General features: G+C 34.8%; 1 long non-coding RNA gene and 1 pseudogene across 3 annotated transcripts; both read left to right on the top strand.

Moving 5' to 3' along the window:
- The first annotated feature begins 6,980 nt into the window (after positions 1-6,980).
- LOC120172613 lies at positions 6,981-7,711 on the top strand (annotated as a pseudogene).
- An 8,714-nt stretch (positions 7,712-16,425) lies between these two features.
- Positions 16,426-21,693, top strand: LOC120172608. Of its 3 annotated transcripts, XR_005520982.1 has the most exons (5): positions 16,426-16,512; positions 16,604-16,639; positions 17,248-17,321; positions 21,094-21,143; positions 21,251-21,693. It is a non-coding gene; the product is annotated as an uncharacterized LOC120172608 (long non-coding RNA). The 3 variants fall into 3 exon arrangements; XR_005520980.1 differs by lacking the exon at positions 17,248-17,321 and having other exon boundaries at positions 21,313-21,693; XR_005520981.1 differs by lacking the exon at positions 17,248-17,321.
- The last annotated feature ends 1,983 nt before the right edge of the window (positions 21,694-23,676 follow it).

Here is a 23,676-nt window from a genome sequence, read left to right as displayed (position 1 = left end):
AGAATTAGAAAGGAAATTTGATTAAGGGTTGAGAAATGAATTCTTGATATAAAGAGGTTTTTGAAGTTTTAAAGATGGATTTGACTTGTCAATGGGTTAATTAAGAAGTTAAAGGTAATAGAATTGAATTTAGAACACATGGAAAATTTAATGAAATTCTTTGATTCAAGAATTATGGTGGATTATGGGAGATGGTAAAGTTTTATAGTGTTATAAGAAGGTTGATACATGTATAGATAAGTTTTAAAGCATAAGGAGGGGTAATAAGTAGAATTTGAGGTCAAAGTAAGAATTTTCGGGCTCAAAATGTAATTTCTGGGTTGTGTGCATCGATGCATCTTCAATGTGCATCGATACACTCTCAAATAAATAAACATCGAGTATAGTTGGTGTATCGATGCATGAGGAGTGCATCGATGCATCCCCTTAAAATGGAAACATCGAATGTAAATTGTGCATCGATGCATGGTAGTGCATCGATGCACATGTTAAAGAATGCATCGATGCATGGTAGTGCATCGATGCACATGTTAAAGAATGCATCGATGCACTGAAGAATGCACCGATGCACTTCAATGGGAAATGAAATAAATCATTATCCAGTCTATGAAATGATAGATTAAAGTATATTAATTAGATACTGATAGTATTAATGCATGATTATGTAGACATCGATCGAAAGCAAAGTTCGGATAGGTCGACAGAGTGAGATACGCAACGGAAATAAGAGTTTAAGAGGGTTCGTTGAGATCATGTGAGTACATGATAGTAAGTGTACGTTATGTTAAGGAATTAAGACTTGCGATGAGTCAAATTCCGATATTATATGATATAAGTATTAAAGCATAAACATGTAGTGATATTGTGTTAGATGTATGATATATGAGTAAATGAATATGTTTGATTGTTGAATGCATTTTTATGTGTAAACTATGTAAATGCTTGTATTATGATAATAAGTCATGTGATCATGAAATATATGATAAAACATATATATGAAAATAATATGACCTATATATACTTCTATTAGAATGCTATATGGTATGCTAGTATAATAAAATATATTAGATATTGATAATAAGACATAAGATTATATACATATGTAATATATGTTAAAAGATAAGAAATAATATGTTATATGCATATGAGAAAACGGTATGTGATGTGATCATGTGTAAAAAGGATGGATAATGTGAATTTCATGGAAAATGCTACGTGAAAGTGAACTATATGACTATGTGATCATATGAAATGTGATAAAGAGCTATGTGAAAGAACTATGTGATATGAATATGTGAATGTGTAATGAGGTAAAAGATAATGCCCATGTAATGTGTTATGAGAGTTATAGGTATAGTTGGCATGCCAAGAGTCGAGGGTCTATGTGGTCCTTCGGGACATCTATGTGATCCTTCGGGACATCTATGTGATCCTTCGGGACAAATTCTATGCGCCCCTAGTGGGATTTATACGAGCTGTGGTGACAGCATATTGCACAACCTCTATGTACTCACGTACCTTAAGTTCTCAATAGTGTGCATGGGCTTTGAAAAGAAACCATAATTTGATATAATGATATGTGTGTTTCTCGTGAAATGGTACATGTGATATGCGATATGTATAAGTGATAAGTTAGGATTATATGATAATAATGGTAACAAGTGTATATGGGTAATAGTGATATGAGATGTGATATGATTATGTATGATATGATCATAAGTAATTATTGTTGTGGTGGAAGTGATGTTATATGTTTATGTTCAATATATGCTCATATGATGGAATTGAATCAATGATAAGGAAATAAGTAAGGATAAATCGGCAAGTGATGGGTTTAATAGGTATATAAGTATAATATTTGTTATATGGAATGTTCATGCATTTGTTAGTTTACTTTATGTATTTACATGTCTCACTAAGTCTATGACTTAGCGTGTAAGTGTTTTACACGTAGGTGTGAACAGTCAGAAGATCAAGCTTCGGATCCGTAGAGCAGCATATCTCCGCACAAAGTTCAGATCAGAAATATTTTGTAAAGTATGTATTGTCATATAATTTAGTATGTTGGCATGTAACCAAGTCATGATATATATATACGCTCTGACGGAGTCTGTTAAGGTTTTAAATATGTTTATGTAAAAGAATTACTTTATAGAATAAAAGTTTTACATTTTCTAGGGTTTTTTTTTACAAAAGTATATTCTTTGACTGGTCAATGTGACACCTCGGACTCATATCCAAGTCGGGTACGGGTTGGGGGTGTTACAGTCCTTAGCTTGTATTTACAGTTTGGAATGTGTTTGATGTTGTATATAGTCATTGGGGATGTTTTGGAGCCGTTTGGGGATGATTTTTCTACTCAAAAAGGCTGCCCATAACATGGTGCATCGGTGCACTATCATGGTGCATCGATACCCCTTCATTAAATTCAAATAAACTAGTTGTTACTAGCCGTTGCAGCCTTCGTGCATGGATGCACTGCAGGATGCATCGATGCACAGAAGGATGCATCAATGCACTAATTTCATTCGGTGTTTGAGTGCATGGATGCACTGCATGGTGCATGGATGCACTAGTACAAGTGCATGGATGCACTGCAGGGGTGCATGGATGCACTTTGACACCCTATAGCATTTTGGCTCAAAACCGAATTTAATGGACTTTGAATTATTTTTGAAACCTTTTAAAACTTTGAATAAATTCAATTAAGTCCAAAAACATTTTATAAATTCAATTCAAGTCCAAAAACCATTTTGCCTTAAATTGTTATATCAAAACATAGTTCAACAGGAACGTTCAGATAAAGAATGCCCTTTTGTATGAACAATCCTTGGGAATACACTTCCTTTGTAGTTAGAAGACTTTCTCATAGATTGTCTTCACAAAAAGACATTATTTCATATTTTTCAAAAAAAAATGAAAAGAGGTGAAAAATAATCAAAATAAGTAAACGTAAAGTAAATAAACTACCAAATTCAAAAACAATACTTTTGTGTGAAAAATCCTCGAAAATACATATTCCCTTGTAGTTGGGTGATGTCTTTATAGATTTTCTCACAATAAGGTTTTCTTATTTACATATATATTAGAAAGCAATGGTGATTAATATAAGGTCAAAATATTCACATAAATAAAGGACCAACATGCATGAAAATACCAAACAAATAAGAGGGTAAATAAAATAAGACTAAAATATAAACATGGAAAAATACTGACAATAAAAATGTAAATATACCACAAGCAAGCTCGGTGACAAACAAAATAAAGTATAAGTTAAGATGATAAAAAGGTAAATACAGAAAATTAAAAAAACTGGAAATTAAAGGACTGAAATAAAATACTAGAAAATTAAAGGACAGAAAAATAAAGTACTGAAATTAAAAAATGTTGAAAAACAAATAAATACATAAGGGAAATAAATTGCATTAAATTTAAAAGTTAGGGGTTAGTTGTGCAATAAAATAAAAGGTTAGTAACTTAATAATAACAAGTAAAATAAAAAATTAGTAAGTTAGTATGAACAAATAAAATAAAAAGCTAGGATGTTAGTTCGAACGATAAAATAAAATAAATGTTAGATCAATGGCTAAAATAAAATAAAAGAAAGTAAAATGCACAAATCAGAAATAAATAAAATAGAAAATAACATATTAGTGACTAAATTATAAAAAATGAACCTTAAGTGCCAAAAATGAAATAAACAAAATAGATGGATTCGGGGACTAAAATGTAAAATACGGTGATGTTATAGGGGGTTTAACATAATTTCACGCAAGTAATTAGTGACCATTTTACAAAAACACGCTAAATTTTAGAGGGTTTAAATGTGATTTTACGTGAAAGTTTCGTGGCCAAAATATAAAACACGACAAAAGTTTAATGGCCTTAACGTAATTATACCATTTCCTAGCTTATATATACAACTTTTAGCCACTTTGGGGGGGGGGGAACCCTAGCCCCATTGTTATCATCTTTCCCTTTTCTTTTTTCTCTCAAGCTCTCTATAAATTAACCCTACTAGTCGAGCTCTTCCAAGTCCAAAACTCGGCCGGCCACCGCACCATGGTGTTAGGATTTACTCCGATAACCCCCTAAAATTTCCCTTTATTTACCCTTGCCTAGATCGAACCTAAAGAAAACCCAAAATAAACCTAACTCTTGAATTTCCTCTTAACCGAACTCAAACAACTCCCATACGTCGACGTACATCGATGGTTTTTTGCTCATCGGCCACCACCAACAGTGGCCGACCAACCCCGAGGACACCCTAAATGCCTAAAAACTTAAACTTTTCCTAAAGTTTGGACCCCAAAACCTATTATCAAGCAAGCTAAGACCCTTATCGACCGAAAAGTTCTCACCTTTGAACTTCTAGCCACCTAGAATACTTCCTACGACCTTTGACCGAAGAAGAACCCCAAGACCAAAAGCTAAATATTTTTTTTTGTTGATTATATTTCAAATGGAAAAATAAAAACATGCAAGGTAAAAGATACCATAAGAAACAAAGTGGTTGCTTGTATTTGTGTTGCCTCTTTTTAATTTTTCTCTCTCATTTTTACACTGTTTTTCGGGGTATTATATACCCGATTACATGAAGATAAAAAAATTATTTATTTTGCCCTTTGAAACTACTTTTTCCTCTTTTGGTTACTAAATGCTCTGTTTTTCTTTTATGTGTTGCTTTCCTTTCTCTTATTTGCGAGTTTGATAGGGTAAAACTGATGTGTTTGACGCTGGTAATGTCGGCCGATCGGGGAATTTAATGTCCCAGATTTCTTTTGATTCTGCCTCGGCATGGCTGGACGGCGTGACGTGGGGACTGAGCACGGGTGCGTGCTGAAAATGAGGGCGGTGGTGCTGATCACTAAGATTAAAGGAAACCCTAAGTGACTTATCTATTTTGATCTAAACCGTTGAAATGGGTCCTGATCTGAGGGATGAGAACAGGCGGCGACTAGTTCTAGGGTTTAGAAAACCCTAGCTTTTCTTCTTTTTTCACGTGGGCTCCTATCCATTGGGTGTCATGTCTATTTCGGGTCAAATATGGCTCGGTCAAAAATCAGGGTCTACAACTATATTTTAAATTTTTTCAATTTATTCATTTAACTTTTGAATCACTCTTAATTTTTGTTATTATTAATCTATAATATGGTATTTTTTATTATTGGTAAAATATAAAAAAAAATTTAAAATAATTAATAAAAATAATATTTTTCACTTCTCCACCATCTACATCATCACCTCCGTCCCTTCTCGTCACCGTCGACATTTGAAAACGACAAACTATTTGATTTCGAATTGTATCGTGAGACTCGCTTTGACATGCTGAGTCTGAATCTGATGGTTGTTTCACCGAAAAATGTCCCAAAATCCACGAATATCGACTGAGATATTTCAGTTTCTTTCACTTTTGGTCTTCTATTAGTGGTCTTTAAAGCATGTTCTGACAAAATGGAGGTCGAATTCAGATTAAGAGGGTTGAGGTGAAGCGACCCATGAAATATGGAATCAAAGGGCCACCATCTACGACGATCGACGTTTTAGTTTTCTCATTTTTGACCGGATTCAGAGCATGTTCCAACAATAACAATAATAAAAATATCACATTATACCAAAATAATACTAAAATGATTTAGAGTGATCAAAATAGGAACAATTAAAAAATTCAGTGAGTGAATTGAAAAAAACTAAAATACAATGAGTGAAATAAGAGAGAAAGTAATGTTTATTGAGGAATGGAGTAATTTACCCCAAATAATTTATGATGATCTAGTTTATTAAATGAGCATGGAAAACAAAGGATGATCCTACTATATAAGTAAATGCTATACAATGTGTTCATTCCAAGCTATGACGCATTAGATTCTATGACATCTAATAAGTTTAGGAACTTATGGCGTGACATTTTAAAAGTACTTTTAGATAATAAAAAATTCGTTTCGACCATAAAATTAATGTTAAATGGGTCAAAAAATTATGACGGAAACGTTATCATAAACCAACCGCAAAAGGTAAGGTTTTTAACTTTTTTTTCAGTTTCAACTTTCCCTTTTGAAAGCAAATAATAAAGGGATAGAATATTCTTCTTCTTATTTAAACAGGTGCAAAACCAGTGAAGCAGATAAAGATGGTGCCGAACACTTTTTGTTTGCTACAACCTGTGGCCACATCATTTATGGCCTTTGGGTTCTTGACCTTCCTTGGAGAAGATTGAAGATCTTTAAACAAAGTATATTTTTAGGTTTTAATCTTGCCATTTGCCTTTTGTGTGTATCAAAACATTCGGTTTGTGAAGTTCAAAGGCAAAGTGCATAAATACAATCATACAGAGAACCATCTGAAAGCATGAGCAATTATTTATACAGACTGTTCAGAGTTTAGGCATCCTATACCGAATAATGTATGTTAACGTCGAGAAGAGTATCCCATCCATGTTTAACTACTGGGTCAGGGACAATACCTAAGGTTGATTTCTTAACAGCAACTAATTCAATTCAAACCGTTATTTTTTTAAATAAATATATATTCATTTAATTTTAATTATCAAAATATTTTTAATCAATCAATAAATAGTGATTCGGGTTTCATCAGCCTGGTTTATCAACAATTCTATTTGGCATAAGAAGAGAAAATAATATGGTTGACAAATGTGTGGTGTGGAGGAACATTCATGGGAGATTGAAGATGCTAAGTCAATTCCTTGATATGTATGTATTGGTCAAACCATGGATTCTTCAAGCTGAATTAATCATATATAGCTGCATGTTACTCCTCCTGCAAGATATTATCTTATCGCCGGCGTTTGAAAATTTCTCGCCACCTTAATTCAAAGCAGCAGTAAAATCTGAAAATGTCAACTTCTCACATAAAACCTACGAATCTCTTCAATCGTACCTGGAAACTTTTCCCTATAAATACCAGTTTTCATGGTCCTAAACGTTCAAACAAATAAGCTCAAATTTTATACAAATCACAAAATGTCTTCTTCAAGAATTCCAACTTTGTTTATCTGCTAATTAGCCTTGTTTTTCTTCTGCAAACAGCTTTGGGAGCTGAACCACTCTTCCATTTTTGTTCAGACACTGGGAATTTCTCCGCCTATGATCCTTATGAATCCAACTTACACAAGCTCTGTGGCTATCTCTCCACTAAAGCTCCTCCCTCGGGGTTCGGCCTCGGTTCCATTGGTCACAACCCGAGCCGAGTGTACGGCCTCGCACTTTGCAGGGGCGATGTGTCGAGCCAAGATTGTAAAACCTGCGTCGAAGCAGGCGGCGAGATACGAAAGCAATGTCCCTACAACAAAGGTGGAATCATCTGGCACAATAACTGTCTTCTCAAGTTTTCGAACGTCGAGTTCTCGGGCCAGATTGATAACCGGAACAGGTTCTACATGTGGAATTTGAATAACGTGAGTGAACCCCAGGCCTTCAATGAGAAGACCAAGGGGCTGCTCACTGAGTTGGCTAATCAAGCTTATGCCAATCCCAAAATGTATGCCGTCGGGGAGACGGAGCTGTACGGATCGGAGAAGCTTTATGGGTTGACACAGTGCACGAGGGACCTTTCTAGCGGTGAGTGTAAGAAGTGTCTAGACGGCATAATCGGCGAACTTCCGAGTTGCTGCGACGGAAAAGAGGGTGGTAGGGTCGTTGGTGGCAGTTGCAACTTTAGATATGAAATTTACCCTTTCGTTAATACTTATTAGTCAATTCTATGTGAAACCAAACTATGCCCATGAAATAATTAGAGTTGATGAAAAGCGTGTGTATACATGTACATATTATTTGTTATGGTCATGTCTTAATATTTTTTATATATATATAAATAAAGGCTTTATCTTTCTTATTTACCAATTTTGTTTTAGATCTTTCTACTTCATGAATGTTCTATAATTACTTGAATTTCTAATTATTTATTCGTTTTGTTGATCTATCTATAATTGAGTAGGTATATTTGGTCGATAGGATAAACTGTTCGTCTTTGTTATTTGCTTGTTTCCTATCAATAATAAAGGGTTTGAATGTTGTTGGCACATATATCGTGACAAAATGTTCACTGAGTATAAAAAAATGATAATAAATAAATAAATAAAATAAAAGACTACGATAATTGTGTTGCGTAAATCACTGTTTTAAAAGTAAATTCACTTGTGTGATCGCAATAACAGACATTGTCCATCATGGTTCATGCTATCTTCCAAGTTTTGAATACTCGAAATACAAAAGTGAAATTCAAGTAATATAATTTTTAAAAAGAAAGAATATAAAAAGTTAGTGAAAATAAAAAGGGGGAAATGTTTTTAAAGATGGACACAATAATAAAACATTATTAAAAGAGGCGAATATAATCATCAATAAAATAAGTAGTTAATTGAAAAAATATTCAAATTTCATGATCAAATTTTAAGGGTTGATAACGCCTTCTAAATAACTTCGATGCTCCCAAATATAATTTCCAAATGAAATAGAACTTCATATGAAATTTGGATTTAAAAATTTGAAAATGAAGAATAAAATTAAAACAAATTTAAAAGAGAAACAAATAAGGATAAACTATGTAAACGGTCACTTACGTTATCGATTTATAATATATTGATTACTAAAGTTATCGATATATAAAAAGGCTTAATTATAAAGTAAGTGCCTAAAATATAGCGCTTTTCAAGAATAGGTGCCTAAACTTTTTTTGAAATGATCCAGGTGTCTAACGTTAGAAACATACCACTTTAAGTGTTTGGGTCGTAAACGCCGTTAATTTTCTCCTTTAAGTGGTATGTGTTACATTTTGGTAATTTTAAAAGTTTCATTTAAAATTAAAAAATTTATATTTATATTTAAAAACACAAAAATTTTGAAATAGCCCCAAAACTTTAAAAATCCTCATTTCAACCACTAAATTCAAGATGGTCGTTACCCTTTGCCATCGATGAAGCTCCATCCAACCTCACCTCCCTCCGATGATCAATACCCCTATGAAATCGCGACCAAATGATGTTTTGAACCCTACGAACCGTAGGATGAAAATCGCAATCCCAAAGACCAATCTACAGAAACTATGGCAGTGAATAACTAGGAAAATGACAGGGACTACATCAGTGATAATGGCGGTGGTCGGCAAGGGCGATGTCGGGTTAAAGTTAGAGAGTAACACCCCTAGAACTGGGTTAGTAGTTTCGTGTAAACCTTTATGGGCTTAGAATGCATGGTAGACTCTTAAGAGGTAATTGGGTCAAGTATGGGTTGGTTTGGGCTTGAACTTAGGCCCATAAGATGTTAAAAAGAGTTATTTTTATTTGAGATCAAAATAACGAGGACCGAAAGAATAATTTAACTATTGTTTGAATCAAAAGCTAATTCCCCTTAATTGTACATATGTCACACGTTAGGAAGATAATATATTCCCCTTATCTTATTCTTCATTTGTTCTTTTTTTTTCTCCCTTCCAAATATCCCAAAGGTAGTAACTTTATTACTCAACAACCTCAGACTTAATTTCTAAATGTAAGAACTACAATCTCCTTCTCTAGAGCTCCTTTTTAAGAACACATTCTCAATCTTTGGCTATGGTGGCAATGGAGGAGGGTTTTAAAGATGTTTTTGGTTTTAGGGCCCTATAATGTTTCTAATTCATCCTTAGGTGTTTAGAATCATGTTTATATTCATTTAAAGTCTTTAAGAACATTAGTAATCTTCTTCATTGTCTTCGGTTAGTGAGAGAAGTTGGGGAAAGTTTCAAAAGCAAGAACAAGGAGAAGTTGGTGCTTGGGTGACTTTAAGGACGAATTCCAACATCTAATAATGAGGTAACACATTCATAACTCACCTATACCACTTATAGATCGTTAGGTTATGATTTGCTTGCTTGTTGTGTTCATGGGTACAAAAATGGGTTGTTGTGATTTATAAGGGAAATGAGATATTTGATGTTTATATTGCTCTACAATGACCTATAATGATGCATTCGAACTCCCATAAAACTTCATTAATGTTTAAGGGTGAAATAATTGTGAAGAAAGTTGGGGGACATTTTCGTGCTAAAAATAAAGCATTTATAGGTTGGAATATCGATACTGAATGAACAATACTGATACTATTCTTTGTGTAGCATAAGACAAAGGGTGTTTTGGGCTAGGAGTATCGATACCCATTATTATGGTGTCGAAACTACAACAATGAGTATGAATACTCTAGGCATAGTATCGATACTTGCATAGAAATTCAGACTCCAGTATCCAATTTTAGTATCGGTACTTATAAGAGCGTCGATATTGAGGGTGAAGTATCGATACTCTCAGTAAGAGTATATATATTAAATTAATTTTCAAAACATCGAAGAAAAATTTTGTATAGATACTCAGGATAGTATCGATATCCCAGTATAGAAGTATTGATAATTTAGCTAGGAGTATCGATACTACCTATACCTCTTAAAATCCAATAGCCATTTTTAGTATCGATACCAAGGGTGAGTATTGGTACTCAAGGGTCAGTATTGATACTGAATGACTTAATATCAATACCCTCATCCTGGATTGGGTAAGAAACTCAATTTGATTCAAGTGTTCGAGAAGGGAATTAAGAGTCGTTGGTACTTGTCTAATAAAACTACAGGTGAGAATTGTAATTAATACAGTTACAACAAGAAATGATATCAACTATGATGACATAAAACTAGCCATTGTTTGATACTCGGGAAATAACGAGGATGCTTGAGCTACTTGAATATATGAATGTTTGCCTAATATTTGTGTAATAAGATGTCTGAATATTTCCTATCAGTGATGATACACTTTAGTATCAGTGCAAAAGTACTTTTGTATTAATGATAAGTCTCTTTAGTATTAGTGTTAAGGCACTTCCGTTATTCGATGTCAAAGCCACAATATATGTATATACAGTGATATACTCATACATTGTATTATGTTCGATATCTTTCTATAATTTATGCATGATGTATTTTGTTTTCACATGACTGAACTTGTTAGCATTCATAGCTAATAGATTCATGTAATATAGTAAAGTTATCTTTTGGCACCGAGCTCGTGACTCAACGTTCATAATTTATTTTTATTTGTAGGTTAGTAAGTGTCGATTGAGGTGCTTATTATAGGGTTGTGGATTCCATATTTTAGCAAGCTATAGAATACATGTCGTTTATTTTAGTGGGTATGTATCTTACATACCTTTTTTGTATAATTGAGGCATAACTCTTTGATAAACTTGATGTATTTGAAATGATATTTTGGGAGCTCTTCTTATAAAATCAAAATGCTTAAAATTTTCTTATTATGGATGAAACTTATGTTTTTGTGAAACACTTTTAAAAAATGTAAAAAGGTTAGCCACTCTGGTGATTTCGCATAATATCTAATTCTTCCAAACTTCGGGTTGGATTGAATTTGGGTATTACATTTAGTGGTATCAGAGTCGGGTTTAGTCGTTCATAGGGCCTGCGAGTTAGAGTCAATAAGTGTCAATGATGTGCATGCCCCTATAGCTTTAAGAGTATTATTTATCTAGAATAGTGATAATGATTCATCTTTTCTTAAATTCTACAAGATATGATCGATGATCCCGCACCAGTCAAGAGGGTCGTAATGAGAATTACATTTCACTTACCAGAGATACTGGGATGAATTCGTTCTAGACTTAAAGGATTTGGGTGTCCCGGATGATGAAAGAGGAGAAGAGGCCACTTTTTCTAAGACCTCATAGCTTCCCTTAGGAACATTGTTGAGGTTATTCCAAGGGAACCCACCGCACCTACCCAACTCGCTCCACCACTCGTAACATCTCAAAAATCATAAGTAAAATGACTCAAGTGCTACAAGACTATGAACTTCTTTGGTTCCGAGGATGATGATCCTATTGTATTCGATTAGTGGCTTCATGAGACCCTCTACACTCTCATAAAGATGTACCTTACCCCGAATGGTAAACTCGAGTGCGTCACCATGCTGCTTAAGGGTGATGCCATTACCTAGTGGTGATAGTCAAGCTAGCTTTAGGGTATGAGAAGACAACTTGAGAGTACTTTATAGAAGAGTTCAAATATAAGTACGTTAGAGAAGCCCACATTGATGATTTGGTGGATTAGTTCACACACCTAATTCAAGGTGATCGGTCTGTGATGAAGTACAATCATGATTTTCTCCGCCTGAGCCGCTATGTGCCTGAGTTGGTAGCGAATGAGAACTTTATCTCATATAAGTTTAGAGAGGGTCTACATATTAATATCCTTACCCACTTGACTATTGATCCCCTAGGATCTTTACAGAGTTGACTTGCTAGGCTAAGGCAATTGAAAAACTACAGTCGATAAGAGCCCACCTGAGGGGTAGTTTAGGAGGTCAAAACAGGATAGCATTGGATTCTATTAGACTGACCCATACTTCAACCAAGAGGGCCAAGGATTCTCGAGAAGTGAGGAGGTCCCCATCATTGTAGTCTCTAAGGACGGGGTAGAGTTCAGGGCACCGTCAGGGGTCGAAGCATCGTAGGAGTATTTTGAGCTTGGACTCAATTGCGAGCACAAAAAGTTCTGGTAGAGGGTACAACCTTCCTTATATGAGCATTGCGGTAAGTGGCATACTAGAGAGTGCCACCAAATTTCACAGACATGCTTCAATTATGGTTCACTAGAGCATTACATTCGAGACTATCTTGAGGCGGAGAGCGCAACACCACCAGTTGCTCAAAGAGAAATTCAGACAATTTAGAGTGGTCGAAGATCAGTCCATAGGGATATCGATTCAATATTAGGTATCAGATTAGGGGTAATGCCAGATTTGTAGATGGATTGGAGACTAAGGTTATCTTGAAGTAATACGTAGTGAAGGCCCAAGAAGAGTATGAGCCAGCAGATGTAATCTCAAGCATCTTTATTGTTTTTGGTACTCCTGTAACTACTTTGATTTATTTGGGTTCTACTTATTCATACATATATTGTAAAATTATCCAAGAGTGAGATATTTCACTCGAAGATGTTGAGATCAAGGTTAAAGTTTAAAGTTCTTTAGGTTATATGTACTTTTCTCTATAGATGTTTGATAAAATTTCAGGGTTAAATCATTTCTGTCGACCTTATGGTATTGCCTTTTCAAGAGTTTGATTTGATCATATGAATGAACTGGTTATCGGTGCATGTCTCGAGTTTAAAATGTAAAGCTAGGTAACTCAAGCTTAGGCTCGAAGATGGTACCAAGATTGTAATGGCTAATGATAGGTTCTTAAGTACATATAGGATCATCTTAGCCTTAGCTGCTTAGAGATTGATTACTCGGGGTTACAAAGTGTTCCTAGCCTATGTGAAAGACATTAGAGTCTTAAGCCCGACACTTAGGGATATCCTTACCATAAGCGACTTTCCTGATGTATTTATAGAGAAATTGTTAGCCTTACCATTGGATCACGAGTTGGAATTTGCAATCGAGGTATTTTCAGGAGCGATCTTGGTGTCTATCGCTTTATATCCCATGGCATCGATCGAGTTAAAAGAGCTTAAGGCCTAGATTCAGGAATTATTAGACCGAGGGTTTATTCATTCAAGTATATCATCGTGGGGAGCATCGATGTTTTTTGTAAAGAAGAAAGATAGGTCAACGAGGTTATGTATCGACCATCGTCAACTGAACAAGTTGACGGTCAAGAATCGATATCCACTTCCAAGGACCGATGTTTTGTTTGACCATATTAGATGAGTTGGGGTATTCTCTAATATATATTTGAGGTTGGGTACTATCAGTTAAAGTTTGAGGAGATCGATGTAGAGAAGATTGCATTTAGAACCAAGTATAGTCACTACGAGTTTCTAGTGATGTCATTTGGACTTGCTAATGCACCAACAACATTTATGGATATAATGAATCTAGTTTTCCACCCTTACTTGGATCAATTTGTAGTGGTTTTCATCGACGACATCCTAGTGTATTCTTAGTCGGAGAATGATCACGATCGCCATCTCTGTATCACCCTTTATACACTTAAGGAACACCAATTGTACGTGAATTTTAGTAAATACTAGTTTTGGTTAACATAAGTGTTCTTATTAGGCCATGTAATAGCTAAAAAGGAATTAGAATGGATTCATAGAAGATTTAGGTTGTGGTTGAGTGAGAACTATCATGAATTGTATCCAAGGTACGTATTTTCCTTGGATTTGCCGGTTATTACTATCGCTTTGTTAAGGGGCTCTCTATGATCGTTGCCCCTATAACTATGTTTCTTTTAAAGGATGTAACCTTTGTTTGGGATGAAAAATGTTAGTAGAGTTTCGAATAAGTTGAAAGAGGTCTTGACTCAGGCACCGCTTTTATTCTAGCCAGAATCCAATAGTGACGATACAATATTTAGCAACGCTTCCTTAAACAAGTTGTGATGCATCCTTATGCAAGAGAGAATGGTAGTGGCTTATGCATCTTGACAACTCCAACCATACGAACGTAACTACCCCACCCATGATTTAGAGCTTGCAGTCGTGGTCTTTGTACTGAAGATTTGGGGACATTACCTCTTCGGAGAGAAACGTTACATCTTCACTGACCATAAAAGCCTTAAATATTTACTTACCTAGAAGGAATCGAACCTAAGACAATGTTGTTGGGTCGAGCTATTAAAGGATTATGAATCGAACTTGAGTTCGAGTTAAAGGATGAAAGTGTGTGGTATTATCAAAACTGATTATGTGTGTCGGCTAATGGGAAATTGAGGGCAAGAATACTTGGTGAGGCCCATTTTAGTTCACGCAGGTTAGTAGATGTCGATTGAAGAGTTTATTATCGGGTTGTGGATTCTAGATTTCAACAAGCTACGGAGTACGTCTATTTTTTCAGTAGGCATGTATCTCATATACCCTTTTTGTATAATTGAGTCATAACTCTTTGATAAACTTAATGTATTTGAAATGTTATTTTAGGAGCTCCCTTTGTAGAACCAAAATGTTTACGTTTTTATTATTATGGATGAAAGTTATGTTTTTGTGAAACACTTTTGAAAAAGAGTAAAGAGTTTAGCCACTATGGTGGTTTTGTGTAATATCCAAATCTTCTGGACCTCAGGTCTGATCAGATTTGGATGTTACATAGAGATTTAGGATTTTTAAAGATTTGAGGTTTTTTTGTAATTTAAGAGAAATTTGAGTTTTTTTATAAATATAATAATTTTATTATTTTTTAAAAAAAGTTTAAAATTACTAGAATGTGATAAGTATCACTTAACGTTGAAAAATAAATTCAAAATTACTAAAGTGAAAAGGTCGCCTAGATGGGAAAGTCTCCATCTTTTAACCATGAGAATGTATTCTATGCCATGATGGACATAAAATTAAAAGGATTCTCTTGGTATAATTCTATCTAACGTTGATGGGATGATGTTTAGAGCTCTTGGTAAATGTCCTATGTATTCTGGAGGCAAGCATAGCTGCCATGGCTACATTTCGGAATGAAACAGGTGTTCTTACTCTACTTGTCAATCTGAACGTCCTAAAGGGAAATGGCAAGTCCTAGATGAAACAAATAATGAATTTCTTAACAAGGTATTCCACTAAGATCCATACTAAATTATTTAGATTGTAACATTTCACTGACTCAAACTTCTACAGTGGTTTAGATAAAAAAAATGGAAAACCTGTTTTCATCATGCCTCCACCATCAGCTTCTTCGAGTCAAGCTCTTAATGCTCAATCTCAAATGTTGAAAACTTGGCAGATTTAAAAGTTGCCATGGTTGGATTGCCTCAGGAGTCCATGGTAATATCTTTTGCACTATATTTTAAATTATACTGAAGTGTTATTCAAATTTTTTTCCACGATAAACATGAATATATTGTAAAGATCTTGGATTGAAGAAAGGGTTTAGAAGAAGGAATAGAGGAATTTAAGATTGAGAGAAAAGAAATTCTTTATTGAAATTTTGCATAATGAGATCATCCCATTTACATGTTTTATTTCTTTACATTGTACTGGGAATCTAACCATTTCTCAGCTCATGTACTATAGCTAACAAATTCTAATTTCCTTATGTAGGTGAATCGGGCTGCTCTAATTGGGCTTGTTCCTTTAATTCCATCCAGATGGGTAATGTATTTACATGTTCATCACGTGCTTGTAGATTCCAATTTCCCAATTTTGTGTCTTTAATCCCTAACCCTTGAGTAACCATCCCCAATTTCCTTTCTTCGCAGCTGCTGTCTTCCCCTCCTACTGTGACAGTACCCTCTCCTTGAAATGATCTTTGACCCCAAGGATCAAACTATGGGAATTGGGACTTCATAACAGTGTAGTCCTCCCAAGTTTCATGATCAGAGTCGAGATTGACCCAACGAATCAATAGCCGAGTCACAGGCTTGTTGTCTTGATTCACAATCCGTTTGCCCACAATTTTCAATGGAGCAATCTGAAACTGATCATCTTCTTTCATCGCAGGTGGGCTCGTTGCAACAACAACCGAATCTCCCAGTTATTTCTTTAAAAGGCTCACATGAAACACTGGATGCAAATGCGAATCCTTCGGTAAGTTGAGGCGATACGCCACTTCCCCAATCTTCTGCAATTATTTATATGGGCCATAAAATCTTGCTGCTAACTTAATATTCTTGCACAGGGAAAATAAATTACGTCGATATGGCTATAGTTTCAGGTACACCTCTTCCCTAACTTCAAACTGTCGTTCTGAGCGATTCTTATCTACTTGCTGCTTCATCCTATTTTGAGCCTGTTCTAGTTGATCTTTTAATATTTTTTTTCTTCGATTGTGAAGCATCTCATTAACACTTTGTACTTGAGAGATTGTCTTCCAAACCATAGTTGGGGGATTATGGCCATACAGTGTCTGAAAATGGATTAATTTCAATGCTATGTGGTAATTTGTGTTATACCACCACTCAACATGAGATAACCATTTGGCCCACTGTTTAGGACTTAGGAAGCAAAGCCCCCTTAGGTACTGCTCAAGACACTGGTTTACCCTCTTTGTCTACCCATCTGTTTGAGGGTGATAATATGTGCTAAACAGTGTCTTAGTGCCTAATTGTCGCATTAGTTCCTTCTAAAAGGTGCTGGTGAATTTCTTATCTCGATAAAAAAAAAATTGGCCATTTTAGGATGGCCATGAAGTTTATACATATGATCTAAATACAACTTTGCCACTTCAGTTGCTGAATAGGGATGAGATAAGGGTAAGAAATGATTGTACTTAGTGACTTTATCAATTATCACTAAGATGCAGTTTTTTTTTAAATGACATAGGCAACCCTCCTATGAAATCCATTGTGATCACCTCCCAGGTTGAGTAGGAACATGAAGAGGTTGCAAGAGACCAGGTGTGGCTACATGTTCAATCTTAGTCTACTGGCACGCATCACTGTGTTGTACATACGTAGTTACCATGTTCTTTAGTTTTGGCCAATAGAAGTAGGATTTAATTCTATTGTAAGTTGCCTGAATTCCAAAATGCCCTCTTGAGGAGAATCATGGAGAGTTGTCAATATTTGCAGTCTTAAACTCCCAGCAGCTCCAATTTAGACTCTAGTATTGTATCTCAAAATTCCTTTGCTATACTTCTATTTCTCATCAACATTAGGATTAACTGATAATGTTGAAATCTGAGCAGTAGCTAAATCGTCATTCTTGTAACTATCTTCAATATCCTGTAATTGGCCTCAATATCCTGCACCCAACTAGGAATGATATTTATAACCCTCATAGCTTGCAAGCGACCTTGATCTTCCCACTGCCTAGAAAGAGCATCAGCTACACATTACATTTTCCTTTTCTATACTGAATTGTATAATCCAGGCCCAGAAGTTTTTTCAAACTCCTCTTTTGAATAGTTGTAGTCAATTTTTACTCAAACAAGTACTTTAAGGGCTCATGATTTGTTTTTATGACAAATGGCCTCCCTTCCAAATAATGCCTCCACTTAGAAACGGCGAGCAGAATACCTAGATACTCCCTTTCATAGATTGACAGATCAATAGTTTTAGGACTCGAAGCTTTTCTTAAAAAAGAAATTGGTCTCCCTTCTTGGGAAATGACAACATCTATGCCCTTCGAACTAGCATCAGACTCGATAAAAACATTTAGAGAAATTAGGTAAGGCTAAGACAGGAGCACAACACATAGCATGTTTAAGAGTTTCAAATACTGCCTTGGCTTCAGAAGTCCACACGAAATCTTCTTCTTCAACATTTATGTTAATGGTTTACAAATGACACCGTAATTTTTTATAAACCTCCTGTAGTAACCAGTTAAACCCCAAAAACCCTCTTAAGGATTTAAGACTTTAGAGGGATTTGTTACAACCCTGGTAGCTGAAATCACATGTCCCAAATACTCTACTTGTTGTTGACCAAAAAAACATACGGACATCTTGGCAAATAATTGATTCTTCTTCAAGATCTCTAAAACAACTTGTAAATGCTTAATGTGGTCTTCCATAGAATGACTATATACCAAAATGTCATCAAAGAAAACTAGCACAAATTTTCTCAAATGAGGGTTAAACAGATCATTCATAAGGGATTGAAAAATAGCAGGAGCATTAGTAAGGCCAAAGGGCATTACATTGATTTCAAAATAGCCTTGACGTGTTCTGAAAGCTGTCTTATAGATGTCCTCCTCTCTAATTCTAATAGGCCAATATCCAGATCTGAGGTCCAATTTAGAAAATTACATAGCCCCATTTAGTTCATCTAACAAATCCTCCACCATTGGAATAGGAAATTTATTTTTAACTGTCATACTATTAAGCTGCCTGTAATCAACACAAAACCTCCAAGTGTCATCCTTTTTCTTGATTAATAGACAAGGGGAAGCAGAGAGACACTTGCTAGGTTGAATTATAGAGGAAGAAAACATTTTAGCCACTTGTTTCTCTACTTCAGCTTTTTTATGATGTGCAAATCTATAGGGTCTCAAATTGACAGGGCTTGAACCTGATTTCAAAAGTATGGCTTGATCTTGATTTCTAGTAGGAGGCAAACCTTCAGGTTCAGCAAAGACACTACTATTTTCTTATAATAATAGGGTTAACTCCTTAGGAACAGTTGACTGAATAGTGTCCAAAGTCATCATTAAAATATGTCCCCACAAATCAGGATCCTTAGCAGTCAACTTCATAAAAGTAGCACCCGAAAATTACTGTAAATGTGCAGAAGGTTGTTGACACTGAATTAAAACTTGCTTACCCTCCTTTTGGAAGCTCATAGTCATATTATTAAAGTCCATCAGAATAGGACTAAAAAGCTTCAACCAATCAACCCCTAACACCATATCACTACCCCCTAATTGAAGTACTCTAAAATCATGAATGAAGGAATGTCTTTGAATGAGCCAATTCACATTATGGCACCTTGTAGAGCTAAATATCTTTTCAACATTAGCAACAATGATAGCAAAAGGATTTGTAGCCACGAGTCTCCTCTACTTGTGCCCATTGAGGAGTTAGAAAACTATGAGTGCTGCCACTGTCAATGAGAATATTTACTGGCTTCCCCTGCATGCTTCCTTGAACTCTCAGGGTATTATGGCCAATCGAGTCAGTAATTGAATTTATTAAAATTTCCAAATTCTTTTCCTATGATATCATTTGTTGTTCTGTTTCCTCTAAATTCCCTTCCACTGCCTCCTCCACAGCAACTTCAGCCATCACATTAAATTGTTTTTGCTTACATTGATGCCCTAGAACAAATTTGTCCCCACACTTGAAACAAAGATTGTTTTGTCTTCTATAATCCACAAGAGTAGATCTCTTCTAGGAATGTACATTTTTAGTCTACTATGATGAATTTGATTGAGCTTTAGGAACTGAGGACTGCACTAGGTAAGAAGGATATTTAAGATTCATCTTCTGTCTCCTTGTCTCATAGTCAACTGAAAGTTCATATAATTTAGCTTGCCTACTTGCCTCCGTTAATAACCTAGGACTCAATGCCTTTACTTTGTGTTTTAAATCCTCCCTCAGACCACTTACAAACAGAGAAACAAAAAAGTCTTCAGTTAAATTAGAATTTTGAAGAAGCATATGAGGTTGAAGTTCCTCAAAACATTCCTGGTACTCCTCAACTGTACCTTTTTGTGTCGATTTAGTGAATTCTTTCACAATATCCAAAAAATATTTCAGTAAACCTGTGGAATAGATCAGCCTCAAATTCATGCCAATGAACTCTATGCTTCTGCATAATATATGCATCAAACCAAGATTCTGCTCTTCCTACCAAATGCATTGCGGCTACTTCAACTTTCTGATATTCAGGAACAACATAAAGGGAAAAAAAATTCTGGCATTTTTGTAACCAACCCCTTGGATTATTACCCTCAAAAGATGGTAACTCTAACTTCAGTATAGGATCGAGGACCCTGGGTTTAAGACAAAACCCCTCCTATCCTCCTTATTACTGCCCAGATTAGCTCTTAAGTTGCTATTTTCCCCCAATTGGTTATCACATCTAACATATTGCTGGTTGGTTTGTATCTCCTCTAGTCTAGATCTAAGGATACCAGGCTCGTTTGTTTTATATGAAAACTTACTTTTATCATTCGCAACTTTCATAGTCATAGTTTTTTGCTAGGCTTAGGAAGAGTAGGAGTAGTCATCTGGTCATCCTCTGAACTTGTTGGTTCATGCTCATCTTCTCTCCCAATTAGACTTCTTAGAATCTATTCCACGTATCCTTGATTTGTATTCATCCTTTTTTCAAGGTGGTTATCCTTTCATTCTCTACTTCCCACCATTTTGGAGGATTTGAGTCGTCTGTTGCTTAATTCACCAAGAAAGACAAGTCCTCGATCTGCTTTTGAATAACAGATAAGTTAGATGTTTATGTCAGCGCTTGATTGCTTTTTGGCATGCCCAGATATCGAAGTGCCAGGAAGAATGGCTCTTGATACCAATTTGTAATGATCTTGGATTGAAGAAAGGGTTTAGATGAAGGAAGAGAGGAATTTGAGATTGAGAGAGAAGAAATTCTTCATTGAAATTTTGCATAATGAGATCATCCTATTTACATGTTTTATTTCTTTACATTGTACTGGGAATCTAACCATTTGCCATCTCATGTACTATAGCTAACAACTTCTAACTTCATGATGCAGGTGAATTGGGCTACTCTAATTGGGCATGTTCCATTAATTCCATCCAGATGGTAATGTCTTCACATGCTCATCACTTGCTTGCAGATTCCGATTTCCCAATTTTGTGTCTTTAATCCCTAACCCTTTACTAACAATCCCCAATTTCCTTTCTTTGCAGTGGCTTTCTTCTCCTCCTACTATGACATATATGTTTATTTCTTGAGGATTTTTTCTTTTCAGGAAGAGTGGACGGACAAAATCAAGGAAGCAGGTGGTATAGTTCATGGCAAGATCAAGAATGATATGTGATTCCCATACTGTATTTTGATATAAATGCTTTTGTTGATTGGGATGTACTAAAGAAGTAATGTTACATATACAAATTGCTTGGTTTTTAGTAGGAAAATCAATGGTGTAAAAATTAATGGTTATTTAGAAGATGCTGAAATGTAAGGAAAAGAAAGAAAAGAGGAAAATGGGGGAGGGATTTATTAAAAAAACATTTTATAAAGTCAAAAGTATGGTCAATGTGGTTGTAAAATACCACATCAGTATTCTGTTATTTTCAATAACGGTTTTTAACGACAAGTGATGGATTTATAATGTATCGATAACGTTAGTGATTGGGTTGTTATAAATCGATAACATTAGTAATCAATTTATTCGTTTTGAAACTGCAATGAGGAAAAAGAAAACTTAATTGTTTGTAAGAAGTTTAGCATACTTTTTTGTGATTTCTGAAAAGAGTTATAGGCTCGATGGGTAACTCCGAGAGTGACTCGGATTGTTTGTATAAAACATGGGTCTTTCTGGTTTCTTCGAAAGAAGAATCTTTTCAGTGTTTGTTGGTTCAAAGGAATTAGTTTGTTGTGTGGATTAAAATCCATAATTATGGTCACATATTTTTTAATGTATATTGTTATCATAAAATATAAAAAAAGTATGTGCCAAATTATTTATAAATTCATAAGGTATTAGAAGTATCATAGAAATAAAAGTGTAGTTATTATTAAAGTTGTATTTATAATTTGATGAGAGATAATGTTATAACTACATATAATAACTTATTCTTAAATAAACTATAAAATAGGATTATGGTCCTCAAGAAAAATATCATCTTGTATTTGCTCTTGTCTCCTTCATAGAGTTTATACTTAAATAAATTCTATCTTTTTGGAAAATCTCAATACTCAAGGATTTCATTTTGAAACTAAGGAAATGAAAAAGTTTACTTATGCTTCATAAATAAATAAAGAGTTTAATGTATACTCAGGTTTGTATGCATTCAGACATAGCGTATAATTTTAGAATATTAAGCATGTATTTAAGCAATTTGGGTATGGATCATTGAATAGATGTCAAATTAATTCATACAATACATTTTATAACAAAAAATATTACATGCTCACATATTAAAGGTATAATAAGTAAGTGACCATCAAATTTATGGACTCCGACTTATTGGAACATGGATGCAAAATTTTGTCACTTGAACTGGTAATTATGGATTGATAAGAAACACTATTTGAGTTATTTTGTGACAACAAAAGTTGTAATACTTTATTCCATATATAATAGAAACACCTTAAAGTCTGAGTACATAAACAATATGTTTGTAACACCCTAAATTTTGGACTGTTAATTATGGATTGATAAGAAGACCACCTAAGTTATTTTGTACCAACAAAGTTGCAATCCTTTATTCCATAATAGAAACACCTTAAAGTCTGAGTACATAAACAATATGAACTGCTAATTATGGATTGATAAGAAATACCACTTGAGTTATTTTGTGACAACAAATTTGTAATCCTTTATTCAATATAAAATAGAAAAACCTTAAAGTCTGAGTACATAAACAATATGTTTGTAACATCCTAAATTATGAGCTAGTAGTTTCATGTTTACCCGAGAGGTCTGTAGACATTGTTGGGCTGAGTTGAGCTTAATTTGGTTGGATTTAGGGCCCAATTAGCCATAAAAGGGGGATTAAATATGAGACAAATTATGAAGGACCAAATGAGTAATTAGACCATTGATGGAAATTGAAGATAAAATTTAGGGATTTATACCATTTTAGATGTGGGTTTGTACCAAAATAATGAGCCTTTGTATAACGTTCTAAATGAGAAAACTAGTAAGTTAGCAGTTAGTGAGAGGATAACCTCACTTTAGTGAGTCTATGCTAGGGTATAGTCAGGTTACCTTAGTTGCCTAGTGGGGCATTATCAGTGCGTGAGGCACTTCAGGGGTTCACTAAGGTGTGCCCGAACACTCACGAGGAGTGGGTTAGCGATTTCAGTGTTATGTTGTTTTCAGGCCTTAGACATACATGTGCAGTTATGTCAGTTCAGTAAATCGGATATGTTAAAGCTTGGCTTGAAGGCTATGTGAAATCGAGCCAATACTTCAGTTAAGCATGAATTGTATCAATGTTATGTGACACTTGGTTTGCCTCATTGATCAACCTGATGGTTATGTGAAGACTAAAAGATAATTCATTATGTTTTGTGGGAATTGTACCGATGCTATATGACACCATTTTCCCTCATTAACTAGTGTCTGATGGCTACGTGATACCATATACTAGTCAGGTTTATATTC

Source organism: Hibiscus syriacus, unplaced genomic scaffold (assembly GCF_006381635.1).
Source record: "Hibiscus syriacus cultivar Baekdansim isolate YM2019G1 unplaced genomic scaffold, ASM638163v2 tig00111873_pilon, whole genome shotgun sequence".
Taxonomy (NCBI): Eukaryota; Viridiplantae; Streptophyta; class Magnoliopsida; order Malvales; family Malvaceae; genus Hibiscus; species Hibiscus syriacus.
This window is presented reverse-complemented; position numbering and strand designations above follow the sequence as displayed.